Below are 22245 nucleotides of genomic sequence, written 5' to 3' on the forward strand. Positions count from 1 at the left end.
GTCCTTTCTGAATAAGTGTACAGTGAGATCCCTTCACCAGCGCACCAGATCTCCAAAAATTCTACTTCCCTTAAGTGGTTCAGAGATGTCACAGGAGATGCAGTTTGCTATCAATTTATGGCTACACACAGGTTTCCAAACAGCAGATTCCTCATTCAGGTTTTACCATAGAATAAGAGAAGGATATAGGATATCTCATAGCATAATACTGTTTAATAAAATTAATAATTCCACAAAAATACAGGGAATAAAAAGGTGCACTAGATACAGTATCCCCTGGTGGTGTTTAACAGTGATGTAGCAGCGTAATTACATAGATGGGAACTGTCCACAAACACAGTTATAACCGTTTTTTTTTTTCAAATGCCCGGGCAACCTGCAGCGCGTTCTTTATCCGGTGGATACGTGGTACACAGCTGTCAGGTTCACTCCAACGCATTTCGACCCGCTTGGGGTCTTTTTCAAGGCTCCTGATTAGTGCACATACTGTTTCCTGTTTCCCTTAGAAAGGGCTCCTCCTGTCACTCACAGAAGGAACTGCCGTGTCCATCTCCATAGGGATGGACATCTACTTCCGGTCACAGCTCCATAGTGACCAACGTCACTTCTGGTTGTGGCTCCATGGTGACTGGTGTTCAACTTCCGGTCGCGGCACCTGTGTTTTGTTTTGTCCGTCGCCATAGTGACATGACCCACCTCTCGGTCACGTGCTGTATGTTTGTCTCTGGATTACGCCAGGAGTGAAAAAAATTGAAATTGAGATATTCAAAATAGGCTAGTGTGGAAAAGTTGGGACTTGACCTGAATAAGAAACGTGCAAAAGCATTTTGATCTGAGTCAACATCTTCTGTTCTGGCAAGAGACTTAAAGTTTTGCTTTTTAGGTAAAAATAATGAAACCTATGAAGAAGCTCTGATCTAGTTGAAATTATATATATATATGGAGGGAAAAAGGGAATGGGATGGGGATCGCACCAGTTTATCGAGCACTATGTTGTAATAATTATTTTGTTATGGTCTATTTTAAATATAGTTGAAATTATGTCAGGATGTCTTAAAGTGGTTCATTAATATACTTTAGCATAGTAAAAAGAGTATGAGCTTGTCCTAGTGCAAAATAGGGAAGCCAATCCCAGGGCATTTTTTCAATCCCGGGATTCGGGATTGAAAAATGCCCGATCCCGGAATTGGCTTCCTATACAAAATTCCGCCCCGGCTGCCCGCATATTTACTTACAATTGTGGTGCGGCTGGGCATGGAGGAGGATGCAGCCTAGGTGGGTGGCTGGCTGGTTCATCGGGCGATGCTTTGGGGTCCGGTAAGTGGCGAGTGCAGGCAGCCTGGGTGGGTGGGCGGTATCGTCGAAGCGGCCGGAGGTCAGCGCGGCGCGCATGGATGAGGCGGTTGTTTGTGTGGCCTGCGCAGCGTGACCTCTGATGCCGTCACGCTGCGCAGAGCCACGCTGCCCGGGACGGGAGAAGCCGGGCAGCGTCTGAGCACTAGCTCAGACGCTGCCCGGCATTAGACTGCGCATGCGCAGTCTAATCCCGAAATCCCGGGATTGGAAACTCCAATCCCGGGATTGAAATCCCGGCATTTTAGGGGCCAAATCCCGGGATCCCGCCGATCCTGGGATTGGCCACCCTAGTGCAAAGTAACTGACTTTGGTGGGAGAAAAAATCCCTGATAATTGACCCATTTTCATGGTCACAATTGTGAATATTGTGTTTTCTCCTGAATGTGTTTTTTTTTTTGGAGAGCATGCTGTGTATTTGAAGTGACCAAGAATAAAAACTTGGGGCAAAAAATCAGGGTAAATACCTTTTGTTTGCCCATAATAGAATAATGTACACCTTATTCAGGTCGTTACAACTTTTCCACTCTAGCCTACTTTTGAATATCTCAATTTTTTCTCTCCGCCCTAATTATATATATATATATATATATATATATATATATACACACCAATAAAAAATGTAAAATTGCGCTCAAGCCGGTTCCGGCGGCTGGATGAGCAGCAGCTAGGAGAGCTCGCTCCGCTCCGACAACCGCCCCAGCACACCTATTTCAAGGCTTAAAGCCTCAAAAAAGACAGCAATTTATCCCCGAAGCTGCAGCGGACACCACCGCCGACCACCCGCCCGCCAACTGTGATGCCCGGCTCCAAATCACGCACGCAGCGGGACAGGAGCAGAAAGGACCGCGCATCCAAAATGGCGCCGACCCCCAGCGCATCACAGCCAGCGTCCCCGGCACACAGCACATGTGCATCGGATGAAGACACCGCAGACGAGTTACAGGTACGCGCCGGCTCAGGGTCCCCGCTAGCACACCCCAAGGCTGACACTCCAGACCCACAATCCCCGGTACTATACAGGGGGCTGGTGGAGGCAATGAGACTGGCTGTAAAACCTCTTCTGCAAGCCCAGACTGCAGACATTAACAAGCAGCTGGCTAAACTACAACAAAAAATCCTGCACAATGAGCAAAAAGTGGGGGAGTTATTCGGGGACCTCTGTGAAACCAAACAAGTCACAGCAGAGCATACTAAATCCATACAATACCTGCAGAACAAAGTCCAGGACCTTGAAAATAGGTCCCGGCGGAATAATCTGCGACTAATAGGTCTACCTGAAATGGTTAAAGGGCAGGAGTTATACGACTTCATCAAAATCACGCTGCCCTCCATGCTTAAAATCAGTGACAGATGTGAGGATTTGGTGATTGAAAGGGCGCATAGATTGGGACCCCAGAGGCAACAAGAAGGAGCAAGGCCGCGCGCAGTGATATTTAAAACACTGAATTACTTACATAAAGAACTGTTCTGGTCAGCTTCACGTAAGCTGAAAGATCTGACATGGGAGGGGAATAGAATCCTATTGTTTCAGGATTACTCGGCAGAATTGAGCAAAGCAAGGAAGGATTTCTCCCCAGTATGCTCTGCACTAATTCGAGATAGCCGCAAATTTGCCTTTTTATACCCAGCCCGACTCAGAGTCTTTGAGGGATCTTCATATAAAGACTTTTTAAATGTCAAAGATGCTGAGGAATATCTTAAAGAATCCAACTATGCACAAAATAACCCAAACCGCATGTCAGACTGCGATTAAAAGAAAATATGAGTGAGATAAGCTCTTCTATGCAACATCCCAAAAAGTGACTCTTCTTCACGCCACAAGAGGGACCCCTTGCTTCACTAATACATGAATGAATAGATATAAGGACAGAAACTCTTTGTTTCCTATTTGCACTCTTTGTTCTTTCACCGTTCACACACAGAATTACAGCCTTAAGAGACAGATCCTTAGCTTCCGAGAAGCAGTTCCATTAACAACGTGCACTTGTCCCTTGTGATAAGCAGATGATTATCGGAAAGGACTGAAGCAAGAAGAGCACAAGTATTGTATATGTTAATACACAGTTGATAAGTTATTTTATTGCTATGCAGTGTATTTCTTTGGACAGGTAATATGGTGACGTACACTAAAGACTAAAACCCTAATGTCCCCAGCGTTCACATACACTGTCTTTAAATGTTAGAATATTTAGTATAGTGGGGCGGTTAGCTCTAGGAGCTGATCTTCTCCTAAGAAAACTAAACGTAATGTTTAAATACCGATATACTTTGTCGGAAGTTTACTATAATGTTTTATTTGTTGTTCCCTCCCCCCCCCCTCTTCTCCCTCGGACTATCCTACTCCCCCCTCCCCCCCCAAAACACGTGGGTTGATCAGAAAAAGGGCACTGAAATTGAAGCACTTCCAAGGGGAAAAAAGAGCCTTAAAATATCTAAGCACTAACATCACAAAGACACCCACAAAATAAGAATGTCATTAAAAATAGGTAGCTGGAACATTGGGGGAATCAACTCCCCCAAGAAGCGTAAAAATGTACTGGTTTATCTGAACAAATTACGACTAGACATAGCTCTACTGCAGGAAACCCACCTAACAGAACCTGAAACGCGAAAACTAGCCATGATGGGCTGGAAATTAGCAGCAGCGGCCCCCTACACATCTAAAGCTAGAGGCCTAGCAATCCTAGTTAAAACCAGCCTAGCCATCACAGTTTCCGAGGTAGTGGCAGACCCAATGGGTCGTTATCTGAAATGTCGCATGGAGCAAGGCTCCCAATCATTTATATGTATGACGGTATACGCACCCAATGCACACTCCAAGCCATTCTTCCTAAAAATAATATCCCTTCTTACACCACATTTAAACACACCAGTGATACTTGGTGGAGATCTCAATTTAGTGTCATCCCTAACCATGGACAGACAAATCCAAAATAAGAATAGAAGCAAATTACCAAAATTTGGAGTACAGGCACTAGCTCTACAATTACAACTAATTGACCTGTGGAGGGTACTACACCCCCCGGAAAAAGACTATACCTGTCTATCCGCCTCCACAGGTCAATTATCAAGAATAGACTATATACTAGTCTCACACACATTTCTTCCACAAGTAGAGGAAGTGGAGATAGAACCCATTACCATCTCAGATCACGCAGTAGTGAGAACCACAATTAAACTATCCCGAGAACAGTCCACTTACATATCCTGGAGATGCCCATCCTCCTTGTCCACCTCCCCAAAACTAAAAGAAAAAATTAAAACAGCATGGGATCTTTACTACAATGACAACAAAGAGACACTAGAGATAGATCCAGTCCTGTTTTGGCAGGCATCAAAGGCCACGATAAGAGGAGAAATCATCTCCTTCTCATCTTCACAAAAACGGGGACTTACACGGGATTACGTGGAATCCCAACGTCTCCTCACTGAAACCTACCAAAAATTTAAAGTAACACCCACACCTACTGTAAAAGCCCAATACGTCAAAGCCCGCACTAAACATGAAAACCTAATAGCACAATTGGAATCCTGGTACTCCTTTAAAAGAGAGGCACGCTTCAACCAATTTGGTAATAAATCGAGTAAATTGCTCACCAATTTACTACAAGGTCAAAGAGCCCCTGCAGTGATTCACCCCTTAAAGAAATCAGACGGCACAATGACAAAAACAAACAATGAAATCGCTCAGGAACTGCATAAGTTTTACAAAACACTCTATTCCAATCCTGAAACAGACATAGACCAGAGAATACACTTCTGGGACAATTTACACCTGCCCAAACTATCTAATGAACGAGCGAAAGCTCTAATAACAGACATTACACAGGAGGAAGTGCAGGAGGCAATCGCCTCACTGAAGCCAAATAAAGCACCAGGACCCGACGGTCTCACCTCAGAATATTATAAATTGATACAAAGCAAAATTACCCCCTGTCTAACAAGAGTATTTAACTCCATACTCAAAGCTACATCACCACCAGCACACTTCAATTTAGCCAATATCAGGGTACTTCCAAAACCGGGCAGGGAACTATCGGACCCAGCCTCGTATAGGCCGATATCTCTCCTCAACATAGACTATAAATTACTCACTAAAATTCTGGCGGGGAGACTTAAAGTGATAGTCCCGGGGCTGGTTCACGAGGACCAAACAGGCTTCGTGATGGAGAGACAACCGGTGACCAATATCAGACGGGTCCTTGCGGCGGTTTGTGACTCCCAGTGCGCCATGTCAAACTCAACTAAAGCAATATTATCATTGGACGCCGAGAAGGCATTTGACATGGTGCACTGGGACCACTTATTCCACACGTTGGGAGAGTTTGGCTTCCCGGGAGTCTTCGTGGACTGGCTCAGGACATTATATAGAGATTCCTCCTCTAGAATTCTATGTAATGGCAGCATATCGGATCCATTCCCAATCATGAGAGGCACGAGGCAGGGGTGCCCTATGTCCCCTTTATTATTTGCACTGGCATTAGAACCCCTAGCAGTGACTTTACGCGAATCCCCGCTCTACCAGGGAATTAATATCAAAGGAGTAGACCTAAGAATAGCATTATTTGCTGATGACATGTTGCTTTTCATATCACACCCTGAGCACTCTGTACCAATTGCCATGCAGATAATAAAACAGTTCGGGAGCTTCTCGGGATACAAAATTAATGTATCAAAATCAGAACTCCTGATGCTAAGAGGATCCAAGCCCAACTTTACCTTAAACCCAGACTTAAACACGATTAAGATGCAACAAACTCAAATTAAATACTTGGGAATCCAGATCCCCCACATACCCGATACACTATATAAACTCAACATAACCCCAGCCATTCAAAAAGCCCAGCAGACCATGGATGTATGGCATGACCTCCCCCTGTCTCTGTTAGGTAGAATAGAGATAGTCAATACAATTATTCTACCAAGACTGCAATACATATTACAACTACTGCCCCTTAAACTAACCTCCCAAGATACCCAACGATTTTTAAAAGCATGCACTAAGTTTATATGGAGATCTGGAAAGCCAAGGATAGCCATAGCCAAACTACAAATGCCCAAGACATTGGGAGGATTAGGCATTCTGGACCTCCTACAATACTCCAGGGCACTGCATTCCAGGTATGCCATGGACTGGCTTCTAGAATCCAGTAAATTTATTGTATACCAGCTAGATTGTGCTCTATTTCACCCCTTCTCCCCGGGAGCTCTCCTGCACACCCCAGGGCCCCATATCCCGAAACACATCATTAATCATCTCCTTTTTAAGGAAACCTACAGGGCATGGCATGCAATATGCAAATCCCTAAAGACACCCACGCACACTTCCAGGTGGCTACCCATCTGGGGAAACCCCAAACTTACCCCAGGGATAGAAAATCCGGCTTTTAAACACATCCTTAACAAAGGGCTGAGACTGGTGACCCAAGTGTTCGACCCCGGGGGCAATCAACTTACCTCAACACAACTGAGATCTAAATATAATCTAAACACACACAGCACCTTCCCCCTCATTCAACTATCACACTACGTAGCATCATTACCCGATATATTGCTGACGAATTCACAAACAAACACATTACATAAACACATAGCCAAATTTGAAAAAACAAATTATAAAATTAAGGCATTATACACTGAACTTATGGCACTGAACGCACCGAAAGTAACAGAACAGACAAGGAGGCAATGGCTTGGAGATATACCTTTATTAGATACATGCGACGTACTCTTCAAATACTATGAATCCACAATGCGCATCCTAAGGTCTGCCCTACTACAAGAAACACATATAAAAATATTGCAGAGGGCATATATATCCCCAGCCCAAAGGAAACACTTTGTTCCCGAGGAGTCTGGAGCATGCATAAAATGTGGCTTGACACCGGCGACTTTTTTTCATAATATTTGGTCCTGTGGAAAAATAAAAAAATACTGGCATAAAGTGATAAACTATATCTCTGCAATATTAAACACGAAAGTAACGCTAAATCCTTACCCTATCCTTTTCGCCAACTTCGAAGTATGGGAACTCAGTCAGCAAAACAGCAGATACATTCCCTTTGTGACATTAATAGTCACAGCAGGGAAGAAACTTATAATGAAACATTGGCTCAACAAATCAGCTCCCTCAATAGACTCACTAGTCCAATTCCTGACCAAAATGATGAACTACGAAATGTATAATGCACAAATACAGTCCATACAAATGACAAGGTTATGCGAAAGATGGGGCCCACTTCAGACAGAAGAAGAATAAACCAGAACCAGGTCTTGAGACAATAGAAAGGAAATGTGATTGTTAGGATATCTATCATATGTACTATTGGTATGAGATGAGACCCCGATGACCCGCAATTGATACCAACTGTTTATAGGACCCACACTACCCCCCCCCCACCCCCCCCACCCCCCGCATCCCTTAACTCCCCCCCCCCATATACCCCCCCCCTCTTTTCTTTAATGTATATGTACCAATACTTTTAAAGTATTTAAGGATGTAAGTGTTGTTTGAAAACAATATAAAAGTTTGACAGTGAGATAAAGGTGGAAAACCACCAGAGCCACTTCCAAATACTCATGGAACTCTCCGAAGATAAATCATCTATAGACGACAAGCACAATGCCTATCCACTTCAAAGTCTACGGGACATTTCCAAAGGATAGAAGAAGGGCTCAAAATATCATTCTGATCAAAAATACTCAGATTAATGCTGTCAAACTACGATGCTTGAAATGTTCATATTGTCTAAAATGGTTAAAATGTCCAAGCTAACAATGATTTTACAAACAGCACTACATGTAACATATTATGTTTGAAAGTGTAAAACCCAATAAATATATTTAAAAAAAAAAAAAAAATTGCGCTCAAACCATGCAGAATTTTTTTAGCAGCTGCTGCAAAAATAATTCCTCTTTAAAAAAAGTCCTTTGGAGTTTCCACCGTGCAGGGTTCTCCACAAGGTCACCGTAGTTGACCATCGCTCCCAAATGTGATAAAGACCCATGTCTAGCGAGTATTAGAATTCTGCAAATGTGTAAAAACAGAGGGGGCGCCTCAGTGAAATACGTTTTATCATTATTAAAAAAAGCAATATTCACACATAAAAGCCCATATTATGTTACTCGTACCAAATCCTTTGCTTTTTATCTGTGTGTATATATATATATATATATATATATATATATATATATAAACAGTAGTTTGGAGGTGCGGCACTCCCCGCAAATTAACAGGACATGAAGTGGTTTAAAGGCAACGTTTCAATGTCTTTATTGCGACATTTTCATCAGGCTAACATAATACATGACAGGAACATACCTTTATTCACCTCTGTGCAGTTAGGACAGCGTGCACAGAGGTGAATAAAGGTATGTTCCTGTCATGTATTATGTTAGCCTGATGAAAATGTCGCAATAAAGACATTGAAACGTTGCCTTTAAACCACTTCATGTCCTGTTAATTTGCGGGGAGTGCCGCACCTCCAAACTACTGTTTATTCCATGATTCCAGTGGGGGCACCCAGCAAAGCAGAAATCTAGCGTCTGAGCCAGTGAGTGTGCCGGTCTGTTGCTCTTTCTATATATATATATATATATTATATATAGGGTAAGAAGGTGCGCCACTCGGTTCTCTCATAAATCAAAAAGACGACCGGACATGTCGACGTGTCAACGTTTCAGTGCTTTATTCGGCACTATCTTTAGGATACAACATCTCTTACAAAGTACAGGCCTTAAATACCATCATCCATATGTGAGCTTGTATGTAGGCGCCTCCTCCCGCCCAGTGGTTGAGGATGACATCACTGCCATACAGCTGACTGATTACTGTGCACCAACATCAATTACTACAAATATTCATACATTTGTCAGTATATGTGACTGACTGGAACAAATAACACTGTAAAAACAATAGCACAAAAATATATAAGTGAAGCTGTGAAAAAAAAAACACAATTTTTTGTTGTTGTTGTGAAAACGTGAAAAATTCAGGTATAAAACAAATAATGTTGCAACAATATATTACCATAGGCAAAAGGCTTAGTTTGAAAGTATGTCTGAATACTACTAACATATAGGGGTAAATTTACTAAAATAAATTTGTAAAAAATAGGTGTATTTGTATCAAGAAATACACTTATTTTTGACATTTACTATCCCGAAAATACGTCAATTCGTATTCGTATTAATAGCACATCAATACGAATTGCCGTATTTTCGGGATAGTAAATGTCAAAAATAAGTGTATTTCTGGATACAAATTGTCACACGCAGCCGCGACGGAGCGCGGCGGGTACAGTACTCACCCGTCCGCGCCCGCCGCCGGCTAGCGTGTGCAGGCTCCACTCTGAGGCGGGCAGGTGGGGGCAGCGCTGGGTAGAGGCGGCAGCGACGGAGCATCAGGTAGCAGCGTCCTTGACGATTGCGGCGCCGGGAGGCCGGCGGCGCCATCTTGAGTAAGGGCAGGTAGCGGATTGGGCCAGAGTAGAGAGTTCCTCCTCATCCTGCACGGACAGCCAATGGCAGCCACTCCCTGGGGATTTAGTGGAGCTGCCCAGGCTGATCCGTGTCAGTGCAATGAGTCTTCTGAGTCGTTCACAACTCCGAGCTGACTCCTGGATCCTGGTTCTCTCTCCTGACTCTGGTGCCTTGCTCCCTGCACCTTATCCAAGGAAGGTTTTCTCCTGACACCAATGCTGCAAGCACTATCTAGTGCTGGTCCCTGCTTGTTCCAGAATTCCCTTTCTTCATCATCCATCCATTCCATCCTCTTCCAGTCTTCCGGATCCATTTCTTCCCTCACCAAATCAACCTCTTCCTGCATCTTCTTCTATGTACTCTGGCTCACCTAAAGACTGGTTCCAGAATTACCACTGGCAGTATATTGTGCTGGACTTATTGATTTATTCTTTTGCCACTTAAAGAAGTATTTAAGTGAACTTATTATTTATGAAATCAGTTATTAAACCTGCACGTTTCAATCCTACTCGCCCTGGTCCGTCTCCAGCTTCTGTGCACCACACGACTCCATCCAGCCCTTCTGCCGTGACAGTTTGCACTGACCCGATGGAATCGGGTGAAGCACAGGCTTCCATGACGGATGTTCTTCAAGGCATCATGGCTCGCCTGGAACAAGTAGAAACCACCCAGCGTCAAGTGGCTCACTTCCTCCAGTCCTTGTCACCACCTCAGGCGGCTCCCTCAGCTTCGGCCGTACCCACTGCTGGAGTCTCTGCCCCTCCTGCTCCTGCGAGTCCATCTGTTCCTCACCATCTACAGCTGTCGACACCCAGTAAATATGACGGGTCTCCGAGAGGATGTCGAGGATTCCTAAATCAATGTGACGTGCATTTTACCCTCCAGCCTTCCAATTTCCCTTCGCCCAAAACCCGGGTGGCCTACATCGTATCCCTACTGGCTGGTCCAGCCCTGGAGTGGGTGTCCCCCCTCTGGGAGCGTGCGGACCCTCTTCTCAATAATTATGAAGAGTTTGTGGCCTCCTTCCGTCGTATATTCGACGAGCCCGGCAGAGTGTCCTCTGCAGCCACGGAGATCCTGAGGATTCGTCAAGGCAGTCGCCCTGTGGGACAATATGTCGTACAGTTCCAAACCCTGGCGTCCGAACTTCGATGGAACGAAGAGGCTCTCGTATCTGCCTTCTGGAACGGTCTGGCTGGGCGCATCAAAGACGAGTTAGCAACTCGCGATCCTCCTTCCACCCTGGCAGAACTCATCTCCCTATGTACCAAAGTCGACCTGCGACTCCAAGAACGCCAACTTGAGAGGAATCGTTCTGATCGCCTTCGTCCTCGTTTCTCTCCCAATGTTGCTCCGGGTCCCAAGGCAATTCCTTCGCCTGCTGCACCAGCTGATGAACCCATGCAAATCAATCGTTCCCGCCTGTCCCTCGAGGAGAAGTTCCGAAGACGGCGAGAGAATTTGTGTATGTACTGTGGCTCATCTGCTCACCTATTGGCTGCCTGCCCACTGCGGCCGGGAAACGACCGCTCCTAATCCCCCCGAGGGAGGTCCGATTAGGAGTATTGTTTTCATCTCCCTCTTCTACTGACTCTACTATTCCAGTGACTCTTGTGTGTCCCCAAGGCGAGAGAAGGCTTCAGGCCTTATTGGATTCTGGAGCAGCGGGGAACTTCCTTTCTTCTTCTTTTGTCAACCAGCATGCCCTGCCTGTGCAACCTCTGGATCATTCGCTGGTCCGTCGAATTCGGAGTGGACAAATCACTCATCAAACCATTCCGCTGAAGTTGCTCATCGGAGCCTTACATCAAGAGACCATTCAATTCTTCATTCTTCCACAATCTTCTCATCAAATGGTCCTGGGTCTTCCCTGGCTCTCCAAACATAATCCACAAATTGATTGGACCACTATGGAGATCAAGGCCTGGGGAACAGTCTGCCAGTCTACTTGCATTCCTCAGATCCTTCCGGTCTACCAGACCCATCCACAATGTGAGGATAACTGCTCTTCATCTTCTTCAGCTCCACCCTTGCCTATACCCGTACCGTATCGTCCATTTACAGATGTCTTCAGTAAAGGAGGTGCTGACACTTTACCTCCCCACCGGCCTTGGGACTGCCCAATAGAATTGATGGCTGGGAAATTTCCTCCTCGTGGCCGCATCTATCCTCTGTCGCTACCCGAGACTGAGGCCATGTCCTTGTACATCCAAGAGAACTTAAACAAGGGGTTCATCCGACCTTCTACCTCTCCGGCCGGGGCTGGGTTTTTCTTTGTGAAAAAGAAAGATGGCGGTCTTCGGCCTTGTATCGACTATAGAGGTCTGAACGACATCACTATAAAGAATCGCTATCCCTTACCCCTTATCACAGAACTGTTTGATAAGATCAGAGGAGCGACTGTCTTCACCAAATTGGACCTACGAGGGGCCTACAACTTGATACGAATCCGTTCCGGTGACGAGTGGAAGACGGCTTTTAATACAAGAGACGGTCACTATGAATATCTGGTGATGCCCTTCGGCCTTTGCAACGCCCCTGCCGTCTTCCAACAGTTCGTGAATGATATCTTCCGGGACTTGCTGTACCATTCCATTGTAGTCTATCTAGACGATATACTCATCTTCTCCTCCAATCTTCAACATCACAGACAGACCGTGTCCGAGGTGCTACGACGTCTTCGTCAAAATCAACTATTCTGTAAGTTGGAAAAATGCGTTTTTGAAGTCACCTCCATTCCATTCTTAGGCCACATTCTCTCTGCTACTGGTATCGAGATGGATCCAGAGAAGGTGAGAGCGATCCAAGACTGGGCACCTCCCACGACACTCAAGGGAATTCAGAGATTTTTAGGATTCTCAAATTATTACCGGCGATTCATCCGGAACTTCTCTACCATCGCTGCTCCCCTCACAGCTCTTACCCACAAAGGAGTTGATCCAAGTCAATGGCCGCCAGAAGCATTCTCAGCCTTCCAACAGTTAAAGAGGGCGTTTATGACGGCACCCATTCTCCTCCAACCAGATCTCGACAAGCCCTTCATCCTCGAGGTGGACGCATCCTCGGAAGGTATTGGGGCCATCTTGTCACAAAAAGGAGAGGATCAAGAATTACATCCTTGTGCTTTCCTCTCCAAAAAATTCCTTCCGGCAGAGAAGAATTACCCCATTGGGGAACAAGAGTTACTTGCTGTCAAAACTGCGTTAGAGGAGTGGCGATACCTTCTGGAGGGTGCGCGGCATAAGATCACCGTGTATTCAGATCACAAGAATTTGTCCTTTCTCAAACAAGTTCAATGCCTCACTGCTCGTCAAGCCCGATGGGCTATGTTTTTCGAACGTTTTAATTTTCAAATTAAATTTCGACCTGGCACCACTAATATTAAAGCTGACGCCCTATCCCGTTCCTTTGAAACGACTTCTGATATAGAGATTCTTCCTCGTCCAATCCTTGATCCAGTGGTTTTTGCTCAAGTGTCCGTACAGCCAATTCCTCCTCCAGGCAAGACGTTTGTGCCTCTCGAACTGCGAAAAAAAATATTATCATGGGCACATTCCTCCCGTTTCGCAGGTCACGCAGGAATACAGAAGACCTTGATGTTCCTGTCACGTTCTTATTGGTGGCCAACCATTCGTCACGACGTCACCAACTTCATCGCGTCTTGTGTAAAATGTGCTCAGCATAAGGTGCCCAGAACAACTCCTGTTGGTCCTCTCCGTCCTCTGGCCATTCCCACAGAACCCTGGACTCATCTATCTATGGACTTCATTTGCGAGTTACCTCCTTCCAAAGGTCATACAGCAATCTGGGTAGTGGTTGACCGATTCTCAAAAATGGTCCATTTCGTCCCACTGGGGGGTCTTCCCTCTGCTCCAGTACTGGCTCAGCTATTCATTTCCACCATTTTTAAATTACATGGTCTGCCCAAAGAAATTGTGTCTGATCGCGGAGTACAGTTCGTGGCGAAATTCTGGAGAGCTCTCTGTGCCACGGTAAAGGTTAATCTCAAGTTTTCTACTGCCTTTCATCCCCAGACCAACGGCCAGACGGAACGGGTGAATCAGGACTTGGAGGCCTTTATTCGATTGTTCATCTCGTCCTCTCAAGATGACTGGGTAGATCTCCTCCCGTGGGCAGAATTTATGCATAACAACTCCTATCACTCTTCCTCCGGAACCACGCCCTTCTTTACCGTATTTGGTAAACATCCACGATCTCCAGACTTCTCAGAATTACCCTCTTCTGAAGTTCCTGCAGCGACCACTTCCCTCCAACGCTTTGCGAAGATTTGGTCGGATGTCCACACCGCTCTCCTTAAATCTTCTGCTCGATACAAGAGAATGGCGGACAGGAAAAGAAGAGCAGCGCCCAGATTAAAACTCGGGGATCGGGTATGGCTATCTACCCGTCATATACGCCTCCGTCTGCCTTCTATGAAACTGGCTCCCCGGTACATTGGGCCATATGCTATCACCCAAGTCATTAATCCAGTCGCTTATAGACTTCAACTTCCTCCTTCCCTAAGGATCTCGAATTCCTTTCATGTGTCCCTCCTCAAGCCTTTAAGATTGAACTCTTATCAGAAGAAGGTTCCCAAACCACCCAAGATTAACTCCGAGAGTGGGATCGAATTCGAGGTAAGACGTATCGTAGACTCTCGTCACCGCAATGCTCGTACTCAGTATCTGGTGGAGTGGGTCGGTTTTGGTCCTGAAGAGAACTCTTGGGTGGACTCCGTTGATTTGCATGCTCCAAAGCTGATTAAGCAATTTCTGCAGCGAAATCCTCACAAGGCCCATAGGCGTCCTGGGGCCACCCTGAAAAGGGGGGGTACTGTCACACGCAGCCGCGACGGAGCGCGGCGGGTACAGTACTCACCCGTCCGCGCCCGCCGCCGGCTAGCGTGTGCAGGCTCCACTCTGAGGCGGGCAGGTGGGGGCAGCGCTGGGTAGAGGCGGCAGCGACGGAGCATCAGGTAGCAGCGTCCTTGACGATTGCGGCGCCGGGAGGCCGGCGGCGCCATCTTGAGTAAGGGCAGGTAGCGGATTGGGCCAGAGTAGAGAGTTCCTCCTCATCCTGCACGGACAGCCAATGGCAGCCACTCCCTGGGGATTTAGTGGAGCTGCCCAGGCTGATCCGTGTCAGTGCAATGAGTCTTCTGAGTCGTTCACAACTCCGAGCTGACTCCTGGATCCTGGTTCTCTCTCCTGACTCTGGTGCCTTGCTCCCTGCACCTTATCCAAGGAAGGTTTTCTCCTGACACCAATGCTGCAAGCACTATCTAGTGCTGGTCCCTGCTTGTTCCAGAATTCCCTTTCTTCATCATCCATCCATTCCATCCTCTTCCAGTCTTCCGGATCCATTTCTTCCCTCACCAAATCAACCTCTTCCTGCATCTTCTTCTATGTACTCTGGCTCACCTAAAGACTGGTTCCAGAATTACCACTGGCAGTATATTGTGCTGGACTTATTGATTTATTCTTTTGCCACTTAAAGAAGTATTTAAGTGAACTTATTATTTATGAAATCAGTTATTAAACCTGCACGTTTCAATCCTACTCGCCCTGGTCCGTCTCCAGCTTCTGTGCACCACACGACTCCATCCAGCCCTTCTGCCGTGACACAAATACACCTATTGTTCTACAATTTTCCTTTAGTAAATTTCCCCCATATTAACTAACAGGAGTAGTGAAAGTTTTTGGACATAATAATGAAAAAATCTAAATGCAGAAAATTATAAATATTCATTGAGTCCTTTAGGTGCTAATACATCTAATCGATATATCCATTCAGCCTCACGTTTCAATAAAGCCCTGTTTTGATTGCCTCCCCGATTAATCTTTCAACCTGATCAATCATGCGATATCTGAGGCTTGATAATGTATGATGCTTTTCAACAAAGTGGCGAGCCACCGGCTGATCACTGGTTCCAGTGGCCAGGGCCGCTCGTATGGTAGACCGGTGACCCGACATTCTCTCTTTGAACTTACATTTGGTCTTACCGATGTAGGTAAGACCGCACGGACAGATCAATTGATAAATAACAAAGATGCTATTACAAGTTACTGTAGGTGTTGTCTAATGGGAATCTTTTTCCCTGAGTGGGGATGATTAAAACTGTTGCCACTCAACATGAACTGACATGTGACACATGCACACTTAAAAGCAACCTGGTTGCTGCAATAAGAAATGTTTTTCTTCTCTGTGTCTGGTGACATCAGATTTCACAAGTGCATCACGAAGATTGGGACCCCAGTATAGCATGGCATAATATATGTATCTTTGAACGGTAAGCACTCATCACTTTTCATTATCGGCCACTGCGGTTTAATAATTTTACTCACCAGGTTAGACCTGGTATTGTAACCGCTAACCCAGGGTAGGCGTTGTTTTTCACCTGCGTTAATGTTACATTTTTTCTTAAGTAAATCATTGCGGTCCATTAATAATACCTTATTCTTGGTGTTAATCAAGGACACTCGATCATAGCCATGCTCAACAAATTTTTCAATTAGGTCATTTAGCTGTGTTTCAGCCTCCACACTCTCAGAGTTGATCCGTCTCACTCAGATCATCTGACAGTATGGGAGTCCCATTTTCAAAGACGTAGGGTGACAGCTGTTAATATGGAGCCCTGTATTACGATCCGTGGGTTTGTAAAAAACTTTAGTAGACAACCCTGACTCAGTGCGAGATATAGCCACATCAAGGAAATCAATGTATACTTTATTCATGTGGACAGTGAATTTTATCGGGCATTGTGTGGCATTATGGGCTTCTAAGCTGTAATAGCTGGCTATCACTGCCTGACCACAAGAAGAATACATCGATGTATCTTACGTATGACGATATATTCTCCGCTAGCTCTAATTTGTCAAAGAATATTTGCTGCTCCATCTGGAACATATAAATATTCGCTAAAGCGGGAGCTACCGCTGCGCCCATAGAACACCCCTTGCCCTGTAAATAAAACCTGCCGTTAAACATGAAAAGATTTTTTTGTCAAAACAAATTCCAATAGCATGATGCAAAAATCAATGTACGGTTCATCAAATTTACCACTGTCAATCATAAATTTCTTGACAGCCTCACACCCATCACCATGTGGTATTACAGTATACAAGCTGACAACGTCAGCACATACCATCCAGGAGTGTTCAGTCATCTTCGATGGTTGTCAGATGTTGCAAAAATGATGTGTCCAATAAATGATATTTATGCTGCTGGACTAAAGGCTGTAATACTGGGCCTTATTTTAGTTCACTCTTTCTGACAAAATACTTCTTAGATGGACAAAACCATGTGCACTGCAGGGGGGCAGATGTAACACGTGCAAAGAGAATTAGATTTGGGTGAGTTATTTTGTTTCTGTGCAGGGTAAATACTGACTGCTTTATTTTTACACTGCAATATAGATCTCACTTTGAAGTAAAACCCCACTCAAATCTAATTCTCTCTGCACAAGTAACATCTTCCCCCCTGCAGTGCACATGGTTTTGTCCATCTAAGAAGGATTTTGTCAGAAAGAGTGAAATAGAATAAGGCCCCCTGTGTCCAAATAAATGGAGATCAATTGGAGCAACGATCTTCTCGATGATGTGATTGGTCGACCGGGTGGAGGTATTACTCCTTTGTGGACCTTTGGTAAGGTGTACAATAGGGGAATAATGGGATGTTCCTTCTAAATGGCTTTCATATCCACACCACGCTGCAACAGGTTTTTTAACTCTTGTTTAAAGAGACTGGTAGGGTTTTTGTCCAATGGTATGTAGGTCTCAATTGTCGCATGATTTCATCAATGTAGGCTTGTCGATCTTGGAGTACGATCGCCCCGCCTTTGTCTGCTCGGCGCATTATAAGCTCATCATTTTTAGATACATTTTTTAACGCTGTCCTTTCGGCCACTGTAAGGTTGTGGTGTGACTCAATCGGTTCTTTGATGGACTTGTTGACCACCTGGTCAATCCTTTGCAGAAATATCTTTAGACTAGAATTGGTCGACACAGGGTCGAAAGTTGACTTGGGCAATAAATTGCGAATTTTTTTGAGAATGATAGGTGTTTCTGTAGATGTACCAGTTGAAGGTTTGTTCTCAGGCTTGTTCTAAAACTCTTTTAATTTCAAATTCCGCTGCAATTGGTATTTCTCAACCTGCCATTCGAATTCCTTAAAGGTGCGGTTCGGAATAAATGATAGTCCCTTATTTCGGACTTGCTTAATTCATAGGAGGACAAATTTAGGATTATTTCTTTGTTTTTGGAGCTGGCGGCTTCCTGCCTCTTTCCTTTTGAGGATACTCTTATTTTGTCCACCTTGTCTCATCCGTCCACGTGAGGGTCTGGATGTTTGGATCTGGTCGTCACTCCTGTCTGAGAGGGTTTGCGGTTGTCATTCTCACTCTCAGTACTATTGAAATCCGTAGATGATTCAGTATCAAGATTATTTCGTCTTGCTCCCCGACGGAAGAATAGGCGCCTCTTGTCATATGGATTCTTATTGGTGCCAGAAAGCCACTGGTAAACGTTATGTTGTTCATAATCTGTTTTTCTTTTTTGAGAATATATATATATATATATATGTATATGTGTGTATATATATATATATATATATAATTGTGGGTACAGAAGGAGGACACTCGCCAGACTGGAGTTAAAAATGATTCTTTTTATTTCATTTCATTTTATTTACGCTGCCATCACATATGGTCAACGTTTCGACCCGAATTAGGGCCTTTTTCAAGACGTGTAAGACAGCCATATCAGATAATACATCCAGTAATAAAAGACACCTATTACAAAAAATATAAATACAAACAAGAAAATGTGTATGAGTACCAGGAGGGAATCAATCAACCATATGTTAAAATACACACTATCCCCAGACCAATAAAGTTCTATAAAGTTCTATCAATATCACCTTCTTGCAAAGAAAATCTTAGCAAGATCTTTAACCATTAACTTTTAAGGAGCATATACTATCAATAATCCATGCCTAAAACAAACAAATGCTGTAGCAATACATACCATGGAGTGTCCAGAACGCTGCACCACGAGCTGTTAACGCATGTCAGCGTCGTGTGCCACTGTTTACTAACCTCTAACCTTTTAAAGCGTCAAATGGCGCGAAAAACGTCAGCTGGAACGCACATCAGCTTCCCCTAATGAACTGCCTGCCATCAGCTAAGTATTTCCTGGTGCTCAGCGCTCGAATAGCGCATCACTCATCCATTCCCATAGATCAAATGTACCATGTGATCGCGACTAGCGCGTCACATGATCATAGCAACCAATCACTTCAGGCTCACTAGCAGTGTCATTACTGGGTGCCTGGAACGCACCTGGACCGCATATATTGCTATGGGATGCCCTGTATTATCCAACAGACGCCATCTAGTGGACTTTTTGCAAAATGACCAGCAAAAAAGATTATTCTGACACTCCTGGCATATAGTTGCACCAGCACCCGATATAAATAGGCATAACAATATTCCTTTAGTTTTAAGCCTCACCTGGACCCAATACACATCTTTTACAAGACATAACAAATATTAGAAGTACAAACAATACAGTTTATACTAAAAATTACAATACAAACATATAAACAATTTAAGCATGCAAATTCATGTACCAACATCACCCATATCACAGATATATTTTACCATAAAGCATCCAATTACAAAAATGCTGCTAATGAGTTGTATTCATTTAAGCCTTTCGGCGCTACTGTATCAAGTTTTGCAATCCACCTTGCTTCCCTTTGGAGGAGGGCTTTTCTGCGGTCGCCGCCTCTCTCAGAGGGGGGTTCCCAATCTATAATCATATATTTTAGTGACGAAATTTGGTGACCTTCTTTTACGAAGTGGACAGCCACTGGCTTATCAGAAGCACCCGTACTGTATGCTAATCTGATCGAAGACCTATGTTGGGTCATCCGTTCGCGAAAAGTTCTGATTGTCTTCCCCACGTATAAATACCCGCAGGGACATTTCAGAAAATAGACAACATAGTCCATAAGACAAGTCAGACGATGTCTTAACATTATTTTGGTGCCCGTCTGAGGATGATTGAACGTCCGGCCAGTTATCATTGACCTGCAAGTTATACATCCCAGACATCGATAGCACCCAACTTGTTGGGAAAGCCACGTCGGTTTCTGTTTGACAGACGTGATGGACATATTCGGTCTCAATAAATAATCTTTGAGATTCCGGCCTCGTCTTACACTCAGTAATGGTTGGCTTTTTTCCATTTTTGCGAATGCAGGGTCAGAAGAGAAGATATGCCAATTTCTTCTTATGCCATGTTGTACACGTCTTAGGCCTGTGTTGCACTCAGTGCCCAGAACCATAGTTGGTGCTTTTCTCTGTACAATACCACTTGTATTTTGTACTTGGTGTTTTCGTCTGGCTTTAGTAAGGCAATTTTGAATATCCTGTCTCCTGTACCCACGCTCACTAAATCGCTTGCAACATTCCTGAAGTTGTTCCTCAGCTTTTATCGGACTAGAGTTGTTACGTAAGATCCTTAGGAACTGTGAGATGGGCAGTTTGGTTTTCAATGAGTCCGGGTGATGGCTTGTAGCCCACAACATTGTATTCCGATCTGTGGGTTTTCGGTACAACGTGTAACCCAATTTGTTACCATCCCTAAACAATGTCACGTCTAAAAAGTTTATGGACATGCTACTTATCTCTGATGTGAACCTGATAGGGTGGTCAAGGCTATTAAGATTGTTTACCATATCATGAAAGGACTGCTCAGTGTCCAACCATAACAGGATCACATCATCAATAAACCTTTTATAATACAATATCTGGGTACCATACTTAGAAAGAATGTGCTCATCCTCATACCTTTGCATAAAAATGTTAGAATAGGCCGGAGCCAAATTCGACCCCATAGCGGTCCCGGACAGCTGAATGTAATAATCACCCTGATACAGGAAGTGATTATTACGGAGCACCATGCCCAATAATTCCATCATGAATGCTATCGGGGGACCGCTATAGGGCCCTATCAACATTTTATCCTCAACAGCCCGTATCCCCATATCATGGGGTATTACGATGGAATTATTGGGCATGGTGCTCCGTAATAATCACTTCCTGTATCAGGGTGATTATTACATTCAGCTGTCCGGGACCGCTATGGGGTCGAATTTGGCTCCGGCCTATTCTAACATTTTTATGCAAAGGTATGAGGATGAGCACATTCTTTCTAAGTATGGTACCCAGATATTGTATTATAAAAGGTTTATTGATGATGTGATCCTGTTATGGTTGGACACTGAGCAGTCCTTTCATGATATGGTAAACAATCTTAATAGCCTTGACCACCCTATCAGGTTCACATCAGAGATAAGTAGCATGTCCATAAACTTTTTAGACGTGACATTGTTTAGGGATGGTAACAAATTGGGTTACACGTTGTACCGAAAACCCACAGATCGGAATACAATGTTGTGGGCTACAAGCCATCACCCGGACTCATTGAAAACCAAACTGCCCATCTCACAGTTCCTAAGGATCTTACGTAACAACTCTAGTCCGATAAAAGCTGAGGAACAACTTCAGGAATGTTGCCAGCGATTTAGTGAGCGTGGGTACAGGAGACAGGATATTCAAAATTGCCTTACTAAAGCCAGACGAAAACACCAAGTACAAAATACAAGTGGTATTGTACAGAGAAAAGCACCAACTATGGTTCTGGGCACTGAGTGCAACACAGGCCTAAGACGTGTACAACATGGCATAAGAAGAAATTGGCATATCTTCTCTTCTGACCCTGCATTCGCAAAAATGGAAAAAAGCCAACCATTACTGAGTGTAAGACGAGGCCGGAATCTCAAAGATTATTTATTGAGACTGAATATGTCCATCACGTCTGTCAAACAGAAACCGACGTGGCTTTCCCAACAAGTTGGGTGCTATCGATGTCTGGGATGTATAACTTGCAGGTCAATGATAACTGGCCGGACGTTCAATCATCCTCAGACGGGCACCAAAATAATGTTAAGACATCGTCTGACTTGTCTTATGGACTATGTTGTCTATTTTCTGAAATGTCCCTGCGGGTATTTATACGTGGGGAAGACAATCAGAACTTTTCGCGAACGGATGACCCAACATAGGTCTTCGATCAGATTAGCATACAGTACGGGTGCTTCTGATAAGCCAGTGGCTGTCCACTTCGTAAAAGAAGGTCACCAAATTTCGTCACTAAAATATATGATTATAGATTGGGAACCCCCCTCTGAGAGAGGCGGCGACCGCAGAAAAGCCCTCCTCCAAAGGGAAGCAAGGTGGATTGCAAAACTTGATACAGTAGCGCCGAAAGGCTTAAATGAATACAACTCATTAGCAGCATTTTTGTAATTGGATGCTTTATGGTAAAATATATCTGTGATATG

Source organism: Crinia signifera, chromosome 4 (genome assembly GCF_055691185.1).
Source record: "Crinia signifera chromosome 4, ASM5569118v1, whole genome shotgun sequence".
Lineage (NCBI taxonomy): Eukaryota > Metazoa > Chordata > Amphibia > Anura > Myobatrachidae > Crinia > Crinia signifera.